The following is a 21,789-nucleotide window of genomic DNA, read 5'->3' as shown; positions in this document are numbered from 1 at the left end:
TGGATTCACATATTGGCTCATTTCAGGACCGATCGTTGGCCCGCGCTGCATCTTGTTAAGATTACTGCTTGGCTCCGCTCGTATGAGCCCGTGATGGGTCGCTAGTTAGCTTTCTTTATGTCATTCGTTTTCTCCGGAATGTAACGATGAAACATTTCGTTGTGAACATGTCTTGAAATAGTAACGAGATATATTTAATAGATGTTCTCGATTCAGCGTGTTATAAATTTTGAAGACATTCAATTTAGCCTTTTAAATTATAATTGTATTCTGATTACGCTACACCGACTCGTTCCCATTCTTATAAGTAAACCGCATCTGGAAATAATAAGAGCTCTGAAAGCGGTAACGATGAAAGTAATACCACTATAACTCTGTCGCCAAATCGAGCTCGCCACAATTCTCAGAAATTCCGCACAATCTCGAAATAAATGCGATTAGCAATCCACTTACTATAATTAAGGCCACAATCCCGAGTTGAACGCCGACAAACCTAACTGATCAAGACGAGAAATCCAAAACAATTTCATTCGAGTTCTTCAATTTTATTTAATCCCAGGAAAGTCGCCACGACCTGCGGGGCTCAAGTAATTTCCTAAAGGGGGTGAGGGGCGCGCAGCCCGAGCGACGGGAGACGCTTGAAAAACGAGAATTACACCATTCGCTAATTGCAGCAATCAGTTTAATGTAGTCGACGAGACCGAACTGAATGGGATCCGGCCAATGGCCGCCTTATAAACAACTGAGTGTCTTTTTTAAAAGTAAATATACTTTTTGTGTTGCCGTCCCCTAAAATATGGCTCTGCTTTCACATCTTACTTTAAATGCTACGAATCCGCATCTTGCCTCTGCTATTTTGCATAATAATTACACAGTCTCTTGATTTAAGACCAGCACGATTAAGTGACAATATTTTGAAACAAATATCTTTATCATATTTCTGCCAATTACGCTGTTGACTTTATTGATAAATCGATATCTAATAAAGAAACACAGTAAATGACGTCTTTTCGTAATGCATGCTATTAAAAAATAATGGTTTTATTCTTTGACGTAGTGTGCAGTACCTGTTAGTGGAGAGAAGTGTGAAAAGATTAGCTTCCCTTGTGCCATTAGTGCCGTGGGAGCACTTTGAGCAGCGTCTGTGTCACTACTCTCTAATTTCCGCAAGCTCCTTTGATACACAGTACGCAGGAAGTAAATATCTGCGCCGACCTGGACCGCTCATCGTATCAGACCTATCACATTCAACTACCTACACTTACCGTATACTCGCGCAGATTTTATGTATCATAAAAGTGGGACGGGATTTATTTAGGTAAAAAATCCAAATATATTTGTAGCCCAGTGTGACTTAGTATGATGACAATGTAATACGGTCTCTTTTTTAATATTATCAGATAAAAACCGGTATAACAAATTACTGTTACATAATCTTCTTCTAGTCGTATGGTTAGTAGTCAACAACCTGGTGTCCAAGTTGTTCAAGCCGCCCGAAAGCCTTTGACGTGGCTTAACGACGAGTTTAAGTTTTTGACAACAACCGGAACCGACTTTTTACGTGCCGTCCGAAGCACAGAGACGCTCTGTTCAAATACCACTATGCGGTCACCCATCTATGGAATGACCGCGCCAAGGTTTGCTTAACCCACAGATCGTTTACCGACCGGCGAGCGCAACTGGCTACGGGCGGTTACATAATACCCAGTGTATCAACGAGTATATACACAATACTAATTCGTTTCGCTCAGCATCTACTTTAAGATTCAGCGAGTTCTACATCACTGTAGTTAACAAGCATCTAATTGCTTTTTATAAGATTTATTTGCTAATTAAATTATATCATTTACCGAACAATCGAGCTGTGTAATATAAAATAAATAATGCATAAAGTTTATTTAATTGGCCTGGCCACTCTTTACGAGGCTACTTTTTTCTTAACGAAAGTGAGTTTTACATGGTTCGTTACCAGTTATTCTTGACGTAAAATACATTTTTATTCCAGCACCGTGTTAATTGAGTTGTTGGGTGGAAGTAAAGTAAAAAAATATAGAAACTTCGGTAAAGGCAAAGGAAATATAATAGTGTACATTTTCTTTCTTACCGTGCTGGCTCCTTGTAATTAGTGGTTGATGTAGGTTACAGGATATTATAGACCACTAGCTGTAGAAAGCTGAACTCGGCTTCTACGGCTATTTTTACAATTTACTATTATTATATTTTGCTAAGAAAAATCTTGAACGATATCAAGAAACTTACAAGACTCGAGTAAGATTTCTTTTTTTTTAATCTTGTAATAAATGTATTGGCAACGGTACAAGTTTGATTTCGTAAGATTTTCTTTCAAGTTCCATATTCTAGAATCAGATTCAAATTTTCTATAGTCTAGTTGCCAATTTACGTAAAGCTTTGACTTTTTCACTCATGTTCACATTATCTCAAAAACAATTTAGTTAATTAATAACTACAAATCTACCAGAAACAACTTTTAAAAACGCACGAATGTCTTTAGGGAACTCTTAAAAAACGCTACGACTACAGCAGTTAATCAGAATGCTGATCCGATTCTCAGCCAGAACATCGAAAATCGTGCATCCAGCTTAATAAGATAAGCTGAACAGTTCAGCGTAATTAAAATTTTAAATTACCATATAATCAGATGCATAAAATCTCACTTAATCCGTTTATATTAATGCGAGTCCATTAAAGTACGACGGAGCCAATTACATTTATGGCTGGTCGGCATTGCCAATAAGTAATTACATCTGTCACAACTGGCCAACACTTCCGGCTTTCTGGCTCGTACAAAATTACCTTGACGATTTGCTACGATCAATCATAAATAATTATACGAAGCCGACATTGTTGTTTGTACTAAAATTTACTATAAATATCATATTTTAATAGAAAAAACAATGCTAACAGTAGCTAATGTGCAAGTTCCCTTTGAGATGCCTAAATAATTTATACAAAAAATATTTATTTGTGCAGAAACATATACATAAACACATATAGTGGTCACTGGCCTCGACACTGGGATACCCTGTGTCGTGGAGTCAGTCTATTTGGCCATTTTACACATTCGAATTCTATGTGATATGTTGTGAAACAATTTTATAACAATAATAAACAAAAAGTTAACCAGGAAAATGGTAAATAAATAAATAAACAAATATTCGACGTCATTACAATCATGTACTTCCGCAAAAATGTATTTAATAGTTAAAAATAAATAATGTTCTGATGCATAAAGTGTACATTTTATTATATTTTTCTTGTAACTTATTCATAGTTTCTCGCACTGTTTAAAAGCTACATTATTCCGTGCGAATGAACTCGCTACAGAGTGCTATTAAACTTCTTATATTTCTTTACAAAACCCTTTCAAATGATACACGAAAAGTACATTTTCATGTAGGTTATTACCGAAGTTACTCTCTTTAAACTTTTAGGAAGAATATTTTTATAGTTCTAAATGTTTTAGGACTTACCAGTCTCTTTGTTGTACTTTTAGGATACAAACATTTCAACTCTGACGTGAAACTCCGACTTGATGACTTATAATTAAACGTCATATAATATATGCCTTATAGATATATCTTACGACAATTATATTTCTATGTAGTGGGCCCAGTATTTTACTTCTGAAGTCTAAACAAGCAGCAACAGCGAACATTCTCTCGTAAACCAGCCGCTACGTGACTCAGTTAAAAATTTCTAACGGAATTTAATAACAATTTCATTGTACCAAAATTGCAAAAAATCATAAAATCCCAATTGTTGTTGGTCTCAAAGTATGTGTGTTATTTATTTCGAAATTATTTCAACGTTGTGTCATCGCAATACCTACATATCACAAAGCATTCCACCGCACCATTGCTCATGTATGATTTAACAAAGCAGCTTTTGTTTTCTCAAATAATTTAAATAATAAAATAGGTATTATGCATGAAAAGTTAACTCGTGGCTTTTAGAACGAGATAAAACAAATTAATAGAGGAGACACGAAAAAGTAATACATAGAGTAAAGGCACCCTTTCTTTTGAATTATTGGCTCGGGAATAATTAAAATATATTTCCATTATGTGGACAAAGCTATAAAATAAAAACCATGTTTTCATTTAATTATAGGTATGAAAAGTGCGCAGGTATGTTTTGCGGAGGCAATTTACGTACTTGAGAACGCTGTGATAGGCGCGTTTTATCCGCTCCATTTTGCACGGCCCCAGTGACGTTATTTGTTCCGAGCCTGATCTGAATCTCAGCGGGTAGCGTCCGCGTAATACGGCCTCTTTTCACAATTTTAATATTTTATTTCTCTCGGTGACGTCATTTACGTATAGTCCTTTTTGTCTGACGCAGCTTAATAGCAATGATTGTTAGCGTGTCAGCCTGATAGCGATTCTTTAATTCCATTTAAGAGAGAATGTATATTTTGCGAAATATTTTCCGTGGTTTATTTTGGTTCCTTTTCGAAATGTTAAGGTAAATTCTGTGAAGTAAATTTACATTATATAAAAGCCTTGATTGTGTATAATCACATACAGCTAACACAGCTTGAGTACCATGTCGCACTTGTATACTGTGTACCATTTTATCAGTCTTGAGAACGTTTAGACTTACCTTTACTTGGTATTATTATTAGATCGATGGGTAAGAACAGATACTTTAATCTTTAGATTTGTAAAACAGAATTTAAACTTTGCTTTTTCCCCATCCATCTTTATAATCTTAAGACAGATAAACCAGTTCTAAATCACCACAGATCTTGAATGATTTGTGCCCGAGTTAAAATTCGCCATTCTTAACTACGTAGAGATAAATTTTCGATGCCAAATGCCCGTTGAATAGAATCAAGAAAAATAAAAGTTGGAAGAGGAATTGACAGGTGCACGTTCGTCCAGCGAGCGGCGGCGATCGCACGCAGCAACCAACTCACACAATTTATTTCACTTTGTGTGCCAGCCGACTCTGCGACTTTACGGATATTTATCATACTCATAGAGAGATCAAAGGAATATACAGTATCAAGGACTTCGTATAACACAAGCGCTGTAACTCATAGAGAGAAAATAAGGGGATATTGAAGTCATAAAACCGACGTGTTACATGTCATTGACCGACTTCAATGCACTTCTTGAAGCGTTACTCTCTATGAACAGCACAAACATGTAAACATGATAAACATACCTACGAAATAAAAAAATACGTATGAAATATTAGACGATAGAGTTAATGCTACAGAAAGCCTTTTAAAGCTTAAGACGCTCTATATTATATTAAATCTTTATTAATCAGTGTCAGAAACATATAAGTCTAGTCACCTTACTCCAATAATTTATCTCCAGTATATCTAAAACACTGCTGAGAATAAAATTAAACCAGCTGGCTGAATAATGAGAGGAAACTTGCAGACAGCACAAAGATTTATTCTGTGTTTCCAAAATTCGCGTGCAAATACGTGTGTATCATCATTTAATTATGTTTTACGTTGCTAATGCACGTTCAGTGTAACATAATGCATCAGTACTATTATTATACGCCTGTACTCATAGTGTATATGTATGTTTATAATGTACATATGTACGTAATATCTCAGAGGAATATTACAGCATAGAAATATTTTAGAACAAAAGTGTTATGCATGACATTGACAACATCTCCGTGGTAGAGATTATTAAATTTTCTATGAATGTCTGCACCAAACGTTCCTGATGTGATTTCAATGTGGGAATGACGTGCATTTTGATATCAAAATACATAAGACGAGAATCTACAATCAAGGTTCCTTCGAGCTCGTGACTTGCCGGCGTTATTGCATTCATCAGGTGCCGTTTGTAACCATTACATTATATAACAAGTTATCTGGGGGCACGGAAGTGCCCCCGCAAGTCGAGCAAAAAAAAAGCGGCACGGCCGTAACATCCTTTTCTCGAAGCAATTCGGGCTATTTTTGACACCCCTATAATTTCGTTGTGGATAAAACAAGAAGCCTGGATTTTCAGCAACTAATCAGTCATTGTATAAACACGGTATATTTAAAATTTCAGTCAATTTGAACCAGTAGTTTAAGAATGACAACTTGTTAAAATTTTGAATTTTGTCACTCACTGATTCACTGACTCACTGACTCACCGATCATCAAAAGTCTAAGGTACTTCTAGCAGACTTAGAAGCTTAAAATTTAGAATACAAATAGGGTTTAGTGTCTTAATCATAGGAAAAATTTAATATTTTCTAATTTCGGTCCAGTTTTCTAAATACACCAACTGCAACAATAACTTTGTAATTCCATATAAATATATAAGATTACAAGGTTACATTTGCAGTTAATGAATTATTATTACTGTAGAAAATAAAATAAATAGGTGTAAATAGGTACCTACTATATGAGGCATAACGGGAGGGGGTAAAGGGTGGGTAAGGGTGTTTAGCCCATGAAACTGAACAACATACCCATAAGAAAATATGTTGAATTACGAAAAAAAAACGTCTTTCCATACAAATTTGACTTATATTCGCTCTACAAAAAGAAGTGAGATGCCATCAAAAACATTCTGTAAAAACCTCAAGTCTCGCCGTAAAAAATTGTGAGATCTATATAATACCAAGTCGATTAATCTATTTAGTCTCTACTTAAAGGACCTTCTGTCTTAAGTTATTACGTATGTTATTATCATGCCAATTTTAAAAAAATACCTTTAAAACAAATAGATCGACTTGGTCATCGCAAGAAAACATAAATTCGCCATTATTAACATTTCAGGAGCATTAACTTCTTGTCGTGCTGTGTAGTGTGATACATACTAATAATCAAATCATGCGATGGCCAGGTCGGTCTATTTGTTTTAGAGGTATTTTTTTGAAATTGGCATGATAATAACATACGTAATAACTTAAGACAGAAGGTCCTTTAAGTAGAGACTAAATAGATTAATCGACTTGGTATTATATAGATCTCACAACTTTTTACGGCGAGACTTGAGGTTTTTACAGAATGTTTTTGATGGCATTTAGTTTACAGATTTCAGATATTATTATTCTATGCTAACGTCTCTACGAATTCAATAACAAGCTGTCAAAACCATTCACTTTAAATATAACTTATTTAATTATTGCTCTAAAACCTTTATTTCAAGTACAAATTTTATTGAAAACGTAGAAAATGGTTACATCAAAATTAACTTTTGAACTAGTTGGCCCACAAAATGGTTTAATTAACTTTAACTCTGAACTTCTTTGCCCTCTACAGACGAATAATTAAAACGTTGTTTGTTAATGGTTCGATATCTCACAGTACCTATACCTACAGGGTACCGGCGGGGAACGCGACTGTATAAATAATTGAACAGATAAATTCATTAAGAACAAGTGTCCATAAAAGTTTGAACGAAAATAAATGTCGCAATCCGGATTTAATAAGACAAAATTAAATAGGTATCTGCATCATTATTCAAGTAATAAAAACAAGAAAGTTTTGCATGGGTGAGCTCATTGAGACCCTTGCGGGGCACAGTTCAAGTAGAAATGAGAGGCGGAACAATAAAATGCGGATTTTTAAGGCTGTACGGGAACAAATTGCGACTCCGAACGTTCGCAGCCAGCCAGGAGATGAGCTTTCGCCCGTACCACGGAACACAAACACTCTCATACATTCTCCGACAAAGCGAAAACATTTTCTAAAACAATTTTATAAAAGCTTACCTAAAGTAATAAAAGAGAAGATTATCAAAAATTAATAGTTTGCAAAAGTTCCTAAAATCTTTCGCCTTAAACCTCTAAAGCTAAGTGTTTTGCTTATCTTTAACAATAATTTAATATCTACTTCACTTTAAAAGTTTTCTCGAAACAAGTGTTATCTGAACAAGTCTTTTTGTGTAGAAACTTGGATCGCAAGTGACATGTCGAGTGGAACACAATGCGAATATAAAAAGTCGATAGTAGAGGCCGGGTCGGTTCATCCCCCCGCGAAGATTTGTTGGTGAGATTTAATTTGAGATACGGTCGCGACCACACGCCAGCGTCGCCAACTTTTTACGTAACTATACACAAAATTAGCTGCCATTGTATTACTTTAATATTGCTCTCGGCACATTTCGCGGTCCAACGTTTACATGATGTATTTCAACTATTTGTTGTATGTAATGAAGTCGACTCATACTCAACATATTGTTCTATCTTAGATATATTTGAAGGCGTTAAGTATTACAGCTCGGCCTAATTTCGTTAAATTAGTTACAAGTTATAACAATTACTAATAATAAGCGAACGCCTAGCAAGTTATTAATAAGTTGCGCGATATTATTAGAGCCTCAGGGATGTATATCCTCACAAAGCGATATTATGCCCCGCGGATACAACAATAGAGGTGACAAATAACTTGGCTAGTATTCCATACAAAGTTGTTAAGTTATATGAACACTCGGCACAGAGTCAGATTTCACCGCGGAGTTTAGAAATTATGCAATGAGTGCGAACTACGAGTGGTTCGATAACGTTTGCAGCTAGAAAACGCGCGACCGGTGTGGCATGTATCATTCATAAGGAAATGCGGCGTCTGGCGTACACCGCGAATATTTCACAGTCGGTTTATCGAAAGAGCAGAGGCGCGTTTAAAGCCTCATAGAGTACGGGCACAGGTGGCTCGAATATCCTCACCAATAGTATAGAGACGTGATCGGAAAACCAAATTGCAATTGGCAACTCGCGACTTCCTCTTCAAATAATGAAATTTGAAATTTATTGTACCGATCGAAGTCTTCCCTGTTCCACTGTCCCAATAAATTAGGACGTAGGTAACTCGGCACGCGAACAGAATTAAGGCGAAGTTGCCGCGAATCTGTTTTAGTACTTGGCTTAACTCGGGAATTTTAATTTGTAAGAACCTCGGCGTTACCTGTCTTGGTAACCACCAATACATACAAGTACTTCACTGTTGTTTTAATTGTACCGCGTCGAGCATGAATATCTGATGTTAAACGTGTATGTACAGTGAAAATGCGCAAAAGTTCTAAGCATATCGTTAGTTGAAATAACAGCACCTCGTAAGAAGTTATCGATCTTTATTCTGATCCGACCTACTTCCAATATTCAAGAGAACAATTTTTTGTCATTGTTAAAAATTGTCTTCAATAAACTTTGCCAAAAGAAGTTAGAAAGTTTTAATGACAACATCGAGTTTTTTAAGTAGAATTTTCAATAATATTTTACTGAGAACAGATCTCGTTATTTTTGCCTACAAAATGTATAATTTAGGCTGTCTATATTCGCTGACATAATAAGCACTAATTATTATTTTGTTGGTATTCGGTACTCATTTTTGAATAATGTTTAGGTTCTCGGTAGTTATATACAAACATAATTTAAACGGTAAACAAGTCTGTAGTAAACTATCATAACATCAAGTATACATTCATTCGTTAAAGTACAATTGTGACTGCAGTTTCTACCCAGTGATTTTTCTTTACAAGAATCTTCCCGACAATCAACGTTAGTACGCTTTGAATGAAACAGCAATATTTTTTCTATTTTTTGTCGAGAATCTAGTACTTACTAGAGAGCTGTGCTCAGTACTCAGAGCTCAGTGAGGCGGCATAATAACGAAGTACCTATCGATAATATAGTGAGTATACAGCTACTAGATTTCCAATCTACAACAGATACTATTTCTTCGTTTGTCATTGGCTATTATTTTCCTTTGAATGTTTGCGTGTAAATGTAGGCGGTCAGAAAAATATATAACTATTTTTACTTGTTACTATAAGAACAATAACTACTGAACAAGAGATAACAACAAGAGTTTCCAAAAGGTGGTTTCAACACGGAACATACTTTAAAATTATAGCATTCCCGATACACCATCCCGCGTTAAAAGCTTTTAAAGCCATAAAAGTTTTCAGATCTCGTTTTTCCGAAATTATGGCACCTATATCTAACGAAGAAAGGACATTACTTTATAGCAATATCGAATACGTGGAACTCGAATGACAAAGTTTCCATTGTTTGTACACATAGTTCCTGAACATTGAAAATTTCATCTGAACTCTACTGAAATAGTGGCACAGTGATAAAGGGTTTGATTCTCGGTAATAAGAGGGATATCGGTCAGTAACAAAAGAGTCGTAGTTAACTGTTTAGACAGTCTGCTAAATTATTTTTTCGTAAAACCGAAATTTAAAAAAGCATAAGTACCATTCCAAGCATAAATAGCCATTGCCGTCGTTTTACACAATATTCTTCACCGGTTCCGAGTTGTTTCCAATTTTAGTTTAGCAGAATACAAAAAGGAGAATAAATAAATAACAGCTCGTTTCCACGTAGTAAAGATTTTGTTACCGTACTTTCCAGCTTTTACTTATCTTACAATTTTCTAAGCTGCTACTTTACTATCGGACTCTCCACATTTGAATCTTTTACTGGTATTTTCATATTGGAGCATCCCGCATTCAGTAAAAACATATCCTAACGTTAAAATTATTCGCAAAGGTTACAGTAGTTATAATAACTCAACTGAATAACTATATCCCGGCTTCCAGTTCGCACCACAACTCTCCCGCTAGCAATAAACGCCCCGAGAAATATTTTCACATCGTTGTGGAAGTTAAAATGAAAGTAACTACACCCTGTAGAGCAATAGCGGACCCCTACACCGGCGACGGATAATGCTGAATATTTCGACGAGTTACATAATTTTATTCATGAGACGAACGCGGCCGATTGCGTATCAAACAGTTTCATAATAGATACACACGTTCACGTTGATCAAAACTTTCTCAATTGCAATTCGCACATGCTATTGTTCCATCGATATTTGACAATCGGTCTATGATAATAAAATCTACATAGGTACATACACGAAGACGGCATTCACGCTCGGTTTATCGTTCTAGTTTGTAGTTTCATAACAACGTTTTCTTGTTGACTGACTTATTAAATTTAAATCGTGCGCTAGTGATCGGTATGAAATTACTTAACCGGCATGCTCAATTTCTGTCTCCTATAAAATTAATGATGTTATCAGCTTACTTACACCAACCATATTTCCTACTAGCTGCAAAGCCATAACGTACTTCAGGATAACAAAATTGTATTGACATGTTCCTAGGAAAACATGAAACATTACTCCATCGACGAAATTAGTTATGTGGAACAGTTCTTTGCTATTTCAATTTACCTTTCGTTGAAGAGCAGCCTATCAGCATATAAATATATAGGTACTTACGGAAAATCATAAAAATAAAATACAGACGAGTCTTATATTCGATTTGTAAGTAACGTCACCGACATTGAAGAGAAGAATAATAAATTTTGATTACTTTCTCACGTCCGCAATCGTGATTCGATTTCACAATTTTTCACCGCACCCCTTAGGAAAATCATGATTAAAATGGAAAACGTTATTACTTTCAATCATGTATTTTTCTTCTCCGCATTTTCAATAGCGATTAGAGGCTATTTACAGTCTATTGAAGAGGCTTTTTACTTATTGAATAGATGATACCCATAGATTTTTTGATCACGTAATAAATAACAAAATTTCACGAGTACTTTCAAGGTTCTAGAGGGAATTAGAATACCGTGCGTTCACATAATACCGTCCATCATTTAGGCAAACGTACTTTTTGTCAACCCACGTTCAAATTGAAATTCATGTTTGACTATGCTCGCAATAGAAGCAACCAATTGCATTTCCCCCATATTGATTCGTCTCATATACGTATGTATGTAGTGATACGTACGAGGAACAAATTCCCCCGTACGTTGTTTACTAGTTACCAAGTAATAAAAAAGTTAGTTTGATAGCAGATTAGAAACTACGCGAAAGAAGCGAGTTTGGACTGTGGCTTACGTGACTAAATAAATCTGACTCTCGACTTCGACCCACCCTTGGCCGCTGAGTTACGAAGTACGTATCGACACCTCCGTCTGGAACATTCAGACTGTTAACACATCAGATACTTATCTAGAATTAATGGTTAAAACTGATTAACTCGCTAAAACAAACGCTACCTCTGTTAAAGTTTTAGCACTTTCTAAATTAGGACTCGTGCCAAATGGGTTTGCACTTAGTTAATGTTACGACTGCATTTGATTCTTCGAACGTAAACAGAATGTATCGAGCTCACATACTTTCGATACATATTCTTTATAGGCGTTAGCCGCGGGCGTTACTCGTGGAATTCGCAAAACAAAAAAAGTTATTTTTATTCTCCAGAGAATTCCACTTTCAACCAAAATGTCTATGACAAATTGACACAATGACGTGTAGGTGTATGTTGTATGATTTCTTGTTGAATTGGGAATTAAAGAATAACATCTATTTCTTTCCTCTTCTATCTTGTGTTAATGTTAGGTATATGTTTTATGTTGTTCATATTTTCTTTGCAATATTTCTTATCAGCAAATATATTCATACTCGTATCGATATGTTCAGGTCTAAAAAATCTAAACACTTTGCAAAAAGTTTTTTTTTTTAATTTCAGTTGTAATTAATAAAAAAGTAGCAATACAAACCTTAAACTAATTATTGAGATAGAAAATAAAATAATCGATATGAATCTAATAATACACCAAGGAATGTTGCACTGGTTTTATTAACAATTTATTTTATTTTAAAAGCTGTAATGCCTCCGAACAAAGACTTAATTTCTCATTCAAACCATTTTGAAATTTGTAAGAACACGAAACATTTACAACCGACATGATTTATGGTTTTTGTTGAAATCAAGATGCTTGAATAAATTCCTTCTCATCAATTTTAATTTAGTATCAACCGTTGTCGAGTCGTCGGAGGCAGTCGTCCGCGAAGATATACGTATAATTGAGTAGGTATTTAGCTCCCAACATCAAGTGTTTCGGATGAATACTTATCGGTTTTCTGATTTAGATAATGTGATTTGATTTTTTATCCACAAATATATTTCTTGCCTTGAGATATCCAAAAATTAAAACCTATAGCTTGTTGTGTAATTTTAACTACACTTTACTTTTGACTTAACTGTACTTTTGACCACAACGCAAATTAATGATAATAAACAAAATGTTACTGAAGGAAACATCCCTAAATCTTAAATAATAGGAAAATCGACATCATAAAGTAAACCAGGAAAAGTAAATAAACTTTCAAATTAAATATTTCAGTTTAAATGTTAAACTAATCCCGAGTTCAGACCATCCATACAAAATTAGTGGCGGAGTGGGTTGGTCCACTTAATCACAAAGTTGGTTCACCTGAGGCAAGTTAACTCAACGTGCACCTTTATTTCCTTTTAATCTTAAATTAACTCTCAAACAATTCTACCACGGTTACGTAAGTCGCAAGAACGTGAATTACCGACGTGGGTTACAATCGAAGACCTATAACCACACACGATTACAATGAACAAAATTTAATAAAACAATAACAGAAATATATATTTCTGTATGTGATATAATTTTCGATACAAAGTCAATAAATAATATCAGGCACTGACTAGTATATACGTGCGTTGCTATCGACAATTATAAACAAATAATGTAAAAGGGGTAGGCATGCCTTATTAGCTTCGGTAAAGGTAAACTGGTAATAGCTATTTTTTTATTTAAACTTCCTTCATTAACCAGAAAATTGAAGGGAAAATTTATTTCATTGAACGTTTGTACAGGTTGCTTGCTGGAGGGATAATTAATTATTGAAAATATGAGGATTGGGCCCTTTCCGGACTTTTCCGCGAAACAACATTTCATTCTTCTGATAGCTTTTTATGAGGAAATATTATTTTGTATCAAGTCTGTTTATCGAAAGAATCGTTAACTTATTAAAATCTATTTCGAAGAAGGGCTTGACTTCTTTAAAGGCACCCAAAAATATCCTAACCTTATTCTATGGTGTTTTATGTTGATCTCAAGTCAAAGCTCCTCAGTGAATAAAAGTATAAGTAGAGTTTCTAGTTTAATTCTTAGCATTTTCTAAATACCATCTAGATAGTAAGATCGCTAACACGCCAAATGAGTTCCGAGCAGACGGCGGGGAATTGTCTCAATGTATACAGTCGCGAGTCGGGTCGCGGCAGACGCGACTTCTAAGACAATTTTTTTGTAGAAACTGCTCTTTTCGCCATCCGCAAGATTAGATTCAAGGGGATAAATCTCTCCTCCCCCCACTCGTGTCGCGCGTTTTGTGTGAAGGCTTTATTCCGGATTATTTATACAGAACATTTCGCTTGCCGCCTGACATACTGAATAACGCCATCCTTTAATCTAGCGACGTTAGAATAGTCGGCAGTCACCTTTCCACCAGAATCACCGCTCCCGTTCGCTAGCAGAAATAAACAAAAAAATAACATGCTAAAAGCTCCCTTTCAGACGACCCCTAAAGAGTTTATGTTAAAAGCTTGCTTCGCACGGTATTCATTACTGAAATGATTCGACGATGCGATGCGAGAACGCCGTTCACCGATTGCGGAGCTGCGGGTATAAACACAAAATTACATTTAGAATGGCACGTAAGAAGCGAGCAATTCCTGATGTACCATGAAGTTAGATTGGAAAACTTCTCATGCTGCAACGTGCTATTGCTCTGTGCCTGTTCTACTCCAGCTATCATATTACCGTAACTAGTAAGCAATTCCTACCCACTTGTTAAACATTGCGCAATAAATCAGTAGACAACAGTTCTATACAAATATTTCTAAGAAATATTACCTTGTTCTGTGTGCATTTTGCATTTAAATAGCTTGTATTTGTTGCACAATTTTGAGATTCTGTAGCTAACGTTAACTTTACTTCTAAAGATACCTTAAGGTAGATTATGTTAGTGTTACAAACCTACGTACATATTTTCTTTTCCGCACTTGGAAAGTTAAGAAAATATCAAATTATTTTAGAACGGTGTCATTTTACTCAGACTCCTAAAATTACCAAAGGGAAGAAGCCATTACCCAGCCGGTCAAACAAACAGATAGAGACGCTATTGTCCCACAGACGGGACTCCAAGATTTTCATTTCAAACTCATGTAGAAAATATTATAATTCGGCCGTGCTAAATTTTTCCCCTAGGTAATATTGCTTCTAGACGTTTGTCGTAAACAGAGGCTTTGTTGCAGCAATTTCCACGATACCACATTTCTGCGAGATTAAATTCGTAATACGGCTTCCGTTTGGCTCGGTTCCGTATTCAGTGCGCCTACTACAGGAATTTGCGTAAACGTTAACAGATATCGAGTTGTCTCGTCAAACCGTTATTATTCAATAATATTTTTAGAGCAATTTACTTTCTTTAAATAAACCTAGTTTGTAGTTTCGCATTGCTACACTAGCAGTTAGCTCTAAACTAGATTTAACACATTAGCGACCACAAAACCTTTATAGCAGAGCCATTTTAACGAACATTCGTTTCTTGAATGCCTTTTTCATTGCCTCACGTTCGCTCCATAAAAATATAAACTTCACACATTGTATCAATACGGACAAAATTATATTTCAGCACGTACCGATAATACATTTTCACTTAACTAATACTATTTTATATCGAAAGCTATTCGATCGCTATTCTATGAAATAGAAACTAATAAGATTATTTGGAGACGGGGATTGCTAATTAAAGTGTTATTGAGACTGAATAATAATGGGGACAATATGGCGGGTTGTTCTACCACTCATACAAATTCAAATGCGACCAAATTAATTTAAATCACGAGCATTCAATAGAACCAACGATTGGTGCTATTGATGGCTAGTTTGCATTAAAATAAAATACCAGACATCAGCCGCGGCATAATGTGACGACTGTTTAATAAAGACACAAATTTAATAACACGAACGCTTGAAATATTCCACTCATTAATTTGCATTTCGGCGCGATTTTATCCACGTTTCTTTAATTGTTATTAATAGTCGTACGTAGTAGGGGCCTCGGGGAAAATGGGATCTTTTTCAGAATGGCTTATTTGTCAATGTCAGAGCGGCAGTGACGCCTGCGTCTGTTTCTGATAGCCTCGTTGTTTCGTTTTATTGGTTAGGCACGTTCTTTGTGACTGACGTATGTATGTTCCACATAATTACTTACGCAAGCGAAGCTTAAACGAGTCATGATTGAACTAACTTTCCTTAAAAACGTACAGATTTGTAATTATACATGTATCATATATTTATATATGTATTATTTAAACATAGCCAGTACTTGTTGAAAAGTATTCAACTTTTATCATGTTAACAAATTAAAGTCAAATACAATGGTATTTATCACCACTTACACAAACATTCTCAGATGGAACATCAATGACGAAACAACTGCCATCCCATTTACGTAAGCCTGGAGGAAATGGTATTATCGCGTATGTATAAGTTGCTCTATCAACCTAAACGGACATACAGGAACAGACAGATTGGATTAGGGTTCTACAGGTAGAACGTATCGACGTCCTTAGCTTGCGGCGAAATTGAGACGTTTGGATAGAGGCCGACCGATATTGTCGGCTAAGAGCACTTGTACTAAAGAATTTGAGCATGGCGTCCGGCGTCTTCAATGATATCGGTTACACTGTATGTACTCACGATATGTTCACTAAAATGAAACTTGAACTGGAAATATAGCTTAAACATATTACATTCATACAATCACGACAAAATCTGATGAGTTTTGCGACTTTCTAGATAGTGTGGCTTAATTGTATGCTAATTAAAGTACATTTAACTGTTTTATCAAATGTATGTTAATGAAGACATCATCATGAGCTGCCAAGCCTATTAATGAAAAGCGACAAGCAATCGAGCCGTAATAGCAGGCGTAAAACAAAAAAGCGGATGAAAATGAAAGACCACTATAAAATAAAATACAACAGAAGTTAGGTAAGTCACAAATCGTACAGCAGCGGGCGAAAAAATCTAATTTTGTTGAAGACCTTAATCTCATTTCATATTTGCATGTCCGTACGGGGCCGTCAGTTATTTGTCATTTTATTAGTCGGGCGCTCCGCAATATTCTGCGGAATAACAGTGTAGCCAGTACGACAAGATTGCTTCCCAGTTTACTACCTCGACTTGAGACAGAGAAGTGAGAAAAAGTTGTAAATTTGGTCCGAATTGGACGTTTATACAACTCAACTGACCTCAAGTGCCTTAACCGCTTTCGTAATCCGGACTGGGAAAAATTTACCTCACCTGTTTTTAGTTTTAACAACATTTCACCGCATTCGGAAAGAAATGGCCGCTGTAAAACTAGATTGTCTTGTAAATATGTTATGCTGTGAGGAACAAATTTTCTTGACATAGTATTTGTACAGACCAGACGAGCATAAGTGTAGTGCAGAGAAAATCGATCACGTCAAGTGATGTTTCTCTAACGCTGTACTAACTTCACACTATATCGAGAGGAAACAAACATTTTGTTGAGTATTTATTAAATTCGTCGAAGTTGAAATACTTAGAATAAATGAAATTTTGTAAAATAAATAGATTATTTAACAAAGCTTCATTTAGGTAAGCAAGTAATGCCCCAAAATGATTTAGTTTTTTAATCAAAGTAGCAGACGTTAATTAGAATAATGTTTAATTTTCAAAAAATCTCATTAGTTTACTAACCTAACTATTTTAAAACTCTTAATATCAAGCGTCTAGAACTTTATATATCTGTAAATAAATGAAACTAGGTTCTCTTTCAACTGACATTCAATTCCAAAGTTTTTCGTTCGAATTTTGATAAAATCTTCTCTTCTTGTCGCATCCAGCAAGTTCTGTGAGGTCTCAAGAACAATAAGAAGGTGCCTAACTTACTTTACAACAACTTTAATACTTATAATGACATTGCTTTTCAGGCTTCCTTTAATAAAAAGTTGGCAATTATAAATATAAAAGTTATAAAAGAAAACTTTTCAATTATAGGCGCGTTTGTCGAGTAAGAAAACGTTTTACGTGCTCATTCAATAGCGTTACAATTTTATTATTAAACAATTTCATATAATTAACTCTTATCACACAATTCAAATAATGTAACTACGTAATCCTGCCACGTATATTGTTTTACATGAAAATGAACGCGCTAAAGCACTATTAAAAGCATAATTTAAGGTCCACGCTCGCGCGACTTAATCATAAGTCGTAAATATAAATTTCAATTCACATTAATATCTTTCTCTAGTAATAAAAACCGCGCAACAAATTATTATCCGTACCATGCCCATTAGCAAATTGTGTAATTTTCCTTTTTCAAGTTTCTGTTGGCCCGGACAAAATTACTTCGCCCTCGCAACCCGCCATTTAAACGAAGGAATGATGAAAATTGACTTTAATAATTACATGAATCAAATTATTCCCTGGTCTGGCACTGTAGTACATGAGTACGAAACAAATTATGTAAAACACTTCAACTTTATATAAATTTAATGTCGTATAGGTAACATTCAAATTGTTTTAATTACTAGGTAGGTACTACTTCTGAACGTAATTCCATTTCCATTAGTCCAATAATTTTTAACAGTTGTAAAAGGTTTGTTATAATTGTGATTGGCACATTAAAGGCTTAATTAGGTGCGCGTTGATATGAATTCACAATCGTCCAAATATGACCCTACATTTTTATAAAAATAATCTTTAAAAAAAATATTATTTAGAAAGTTGTACGGTTTATTATGTCTATAAAAAAACAGCAGTTCAAAAGGATAATACTTTTACAGTACTTTTTACACAGAATTCATATTTTTCACACCATACTTGAAGTATGACGTAAAAGAGAATTTCCAAAAAGAGGCCCATAACTTGTTGCGACGCCTGTAAAACGTGATGAAAAGCGACGTATTTGGATCGACGCCAGAGCTCAGCGGTCATTTCTTTTTCTTTGCCAACCATCGAAACTTTCCAATACTTTGATTACTACCACTAACATCTAATGTTAATACCATTTTAAAGATATTTCGTTACTTTTAAGAAAGTTTGAGTATATTTCGTAGTTTTGTAGTAGGTACTGTAATAGTCTTCTGTAATGCGTTGTTTTTTTTTTATTAATATCATATCATAATTTTATTAATATCTTTGCAGTACACTCAACTAAGGTATGCCTATTCGATATAACAGTAAAACTTGCGACCACAAACATACACAATACATTCGTTGAAAATGGTTGCTAATTTAAACTTTCTCAATTTTGTACTGTTTTTCTTCTTGCTGTTTTATGCAAACGTCCAATTCATAAAACACACTTACACATTTCTATTCCATTGTTTACTAAAAAAGATTTAAATAGAGTTGTGCACATGTATATAAAACACAATGTGGCATTCAAAAGCATTATACCAAAGCGAGCAAAAGCAGTTTGACAATAGAAGCAAAGGAATTCATATTTGCTACTGTTCCCTCTCACGGGCACGGAATTTAAATGAACTTTGGCCAACAACAATGACACTAGAGACTTTTGTTCCATGAACAATACATTTTACCGGTAGAATTAAAAACTGCGGACAAAAGAGTACAAATTCATAATGCAGCCGCAGCCGGGCGGCGATTACCTGCAGCGTACCGTCCATACTTACTTCGTACATGTCAAGCACTCCTCAATTAAATACCTTAAATATCCACTCCAACAAATTTATAAAACATTTTTAATGGCCTTTTTTTGGCACAGTACAAAGTCATATTGTTCTTCCATACAGAATTGACTAAAAAGAAAATCTTGTAACAACCATTCATCTCTTGCTCATACATAACTATAGATATTTTGTCATAGAAACATTATTATAATTCGAGAATATTTCCTTATTACAATAGACAAGACGTTAATAGGCATTCAAAAAAACAAACGTTCAAGCTTGCGCAATAAAAACAAGATGAAATAACAAGGAACGTCCACAAAGCGATTGGTTCTGTAGACAGACGAGCCGACGACAGCCCCTTATCAGATGAAACATGTTATTTGTCTTGGGGAAAATACAAAAGTCAGCCAAATGCCTCGGCACGGACAGCTCAAAGCTGGCGAACTGTTTAGGAATACGAAATGTTTCTGGTCCAATAAAAATGCACAACAAACATTACTTAGCTTAAACTCTGTTAAAAATTACACATGTAGTAAAATATGTTACAAAAAGTCTTTCAAAAATAAGCTGTTTAATTTGAATAGTTTCGGTGAACGGTGCGTTGACAATTCTTTTTCCTTCTTGTTCTACGCGATAGATATTTGTTCACTCTGAACGGCCAAGTCAACTGGGTTGATTTCCATCGTTATAATTACAGTCGTTAGAACGTTTAACGAAAACGTTAGCATTCTTTACATTTCTCTGCGTCGCTAAATTCATCTTTTTGTGAGTGCCTCGAACGAAATGCGAGCTCCTTTGAAGTCCAACTCTTGACATCGTCGGATCCGTGTTCACTTGAAACTTGCTCTATTCATGTCCAGATGTTCGTTGTGTACACAATAAGTTACTTAAGTTTTATGAATAACTTTATTACATTATGCACTATTTAGAGGAAAGGGTTGACGTAATTTCCGTGTCCACTTTCACAGTTAAAAGTAAAATAAAAGCACTATCTTCAACTCAAATTATTTATGGAACCCTAGTGTAATAGAATGGACCATACCCAATATGAAAGTAATCTAGTAAGTAAATGATTCCACCATGTATCGAGCATTGAGAGGGCCCAAGACAGTCGTATGCCTTTCGTATGTAAAACAGGTAGTATAGTTATTATCCGCGTCTTCGCAGTCACATTACTTCGTAAGAGAGCAGACTCTTATCTTAGAGGCTATGGCTTGTTTATCGTCCGACTCCCATTTATGAGTTCGTTATTTCCCTATTCTTACGACATAAAAATGTCGTCCATAAGAATAACTCGGAGCTTTTATCTGCGTACGTACATTGATAAGGGAAAATAATGAGAAGACTTATACGGATCGATTCCGATTAAGTTGTTGTTGTGGTCGAGTTAATAAAGTCAGATGTGCCATTCGGTGGCGAGATTGTACCGACACGAATATTTCTTGGAATAGTATCTCCCAAACTTGGCTCGGTGCGTCGCATGTCGTAAACTCCGTCTTCTCTGTTTCCAATGTTTCCATTTACATATTTGGGGAAGTTTCACGGTCGACTTCATAGTCGACAGATGAAACCTCGGATAATTTTCATATGAAATGGATTTCTGGCGTATCCATTCTCGTACACACATAACCAGACGTCGTCATAAAATTATATTACGGGAGAATTTCTCGATAAATCAAGAAGATTCGCTGTTCATAAAGACCTTACGTCATTACGCCCATATGAAATATAATATTTTTCAAGAGCATCTATATAAAATAAGTTAAAATAAAATATTTATAGGTATTAAGAGAATCTAATTCGGATGGAGACATAAAACATATTTTCGGCGTAAGAGAAAAACAGGCTATTTCGTATCGTTCAGTCCGGTGACCCGTTTTCACCAGGGGCACTCGCGTGGTCTTATTATATTTTATGAAGCTCCCTTGCATGCCTGAGGGGATTTGTAATGTTCGCCACTCGGCGACAATGTCGCTGGATCTTATTACCACCTTTCTACATTACCCTCTGCTGTTAGTATTTATGTTCATATGTGCCGTGATTTGTGATACATATAGGGGAAATATACGAGTATGTGTGGTGAACGTGCTAATGTATTTTATGTGTTACAATTATAGCGCTCTTTTCTTATTAGTTCAGAATAATATAATGGTTTAATATCTACAAATAATTCTCTTACCTAATACCAGTATCAGACAGCTGTGTGAGTATATGAATAAACATATTATTTAAGTAAGTTTGAGCCCGGACAACTTTGCTAATAATATGTTGGTAAGTATTTACATTT

General features: G+C 35.2%; 1 protein-coding gene across 1 annotated transcript in view; it reads left to right on the top strand.

Annotated features, from left to right (window-relative positions):
- Window positions 1-21,789, top strand: part of ry (xanthine dehydrogenase rosy) — a 369,886-nt gene that overhangs the window by 338,384 nt on the left and 9,713 nt on the right. The window lies entirely within an intron of this gene.

Source organism: Anticarsia gemmatalis, chromosome 9 (assembly GCF_050436995.1).
Source record: "Anticarsia gemmatalis isolate Benzon Research Colony breed Stoneville strain chromosome 9, ilAntGemm2 primary, whole genome shotgun sequence".
In the NCBI taxonomy this organism is placed as follows: domain Eukaryota; kingdom Metazoa; phylum Arthropoda; class Insecta; order Lepidoptera; family Erebidae; genus Anticarsia; species Anticarsia gemmatalis.
Note: the sequence above shows the minus strand (reverse complement) of the source record. Positions and strands in the feature narration are given on the sequence as shown.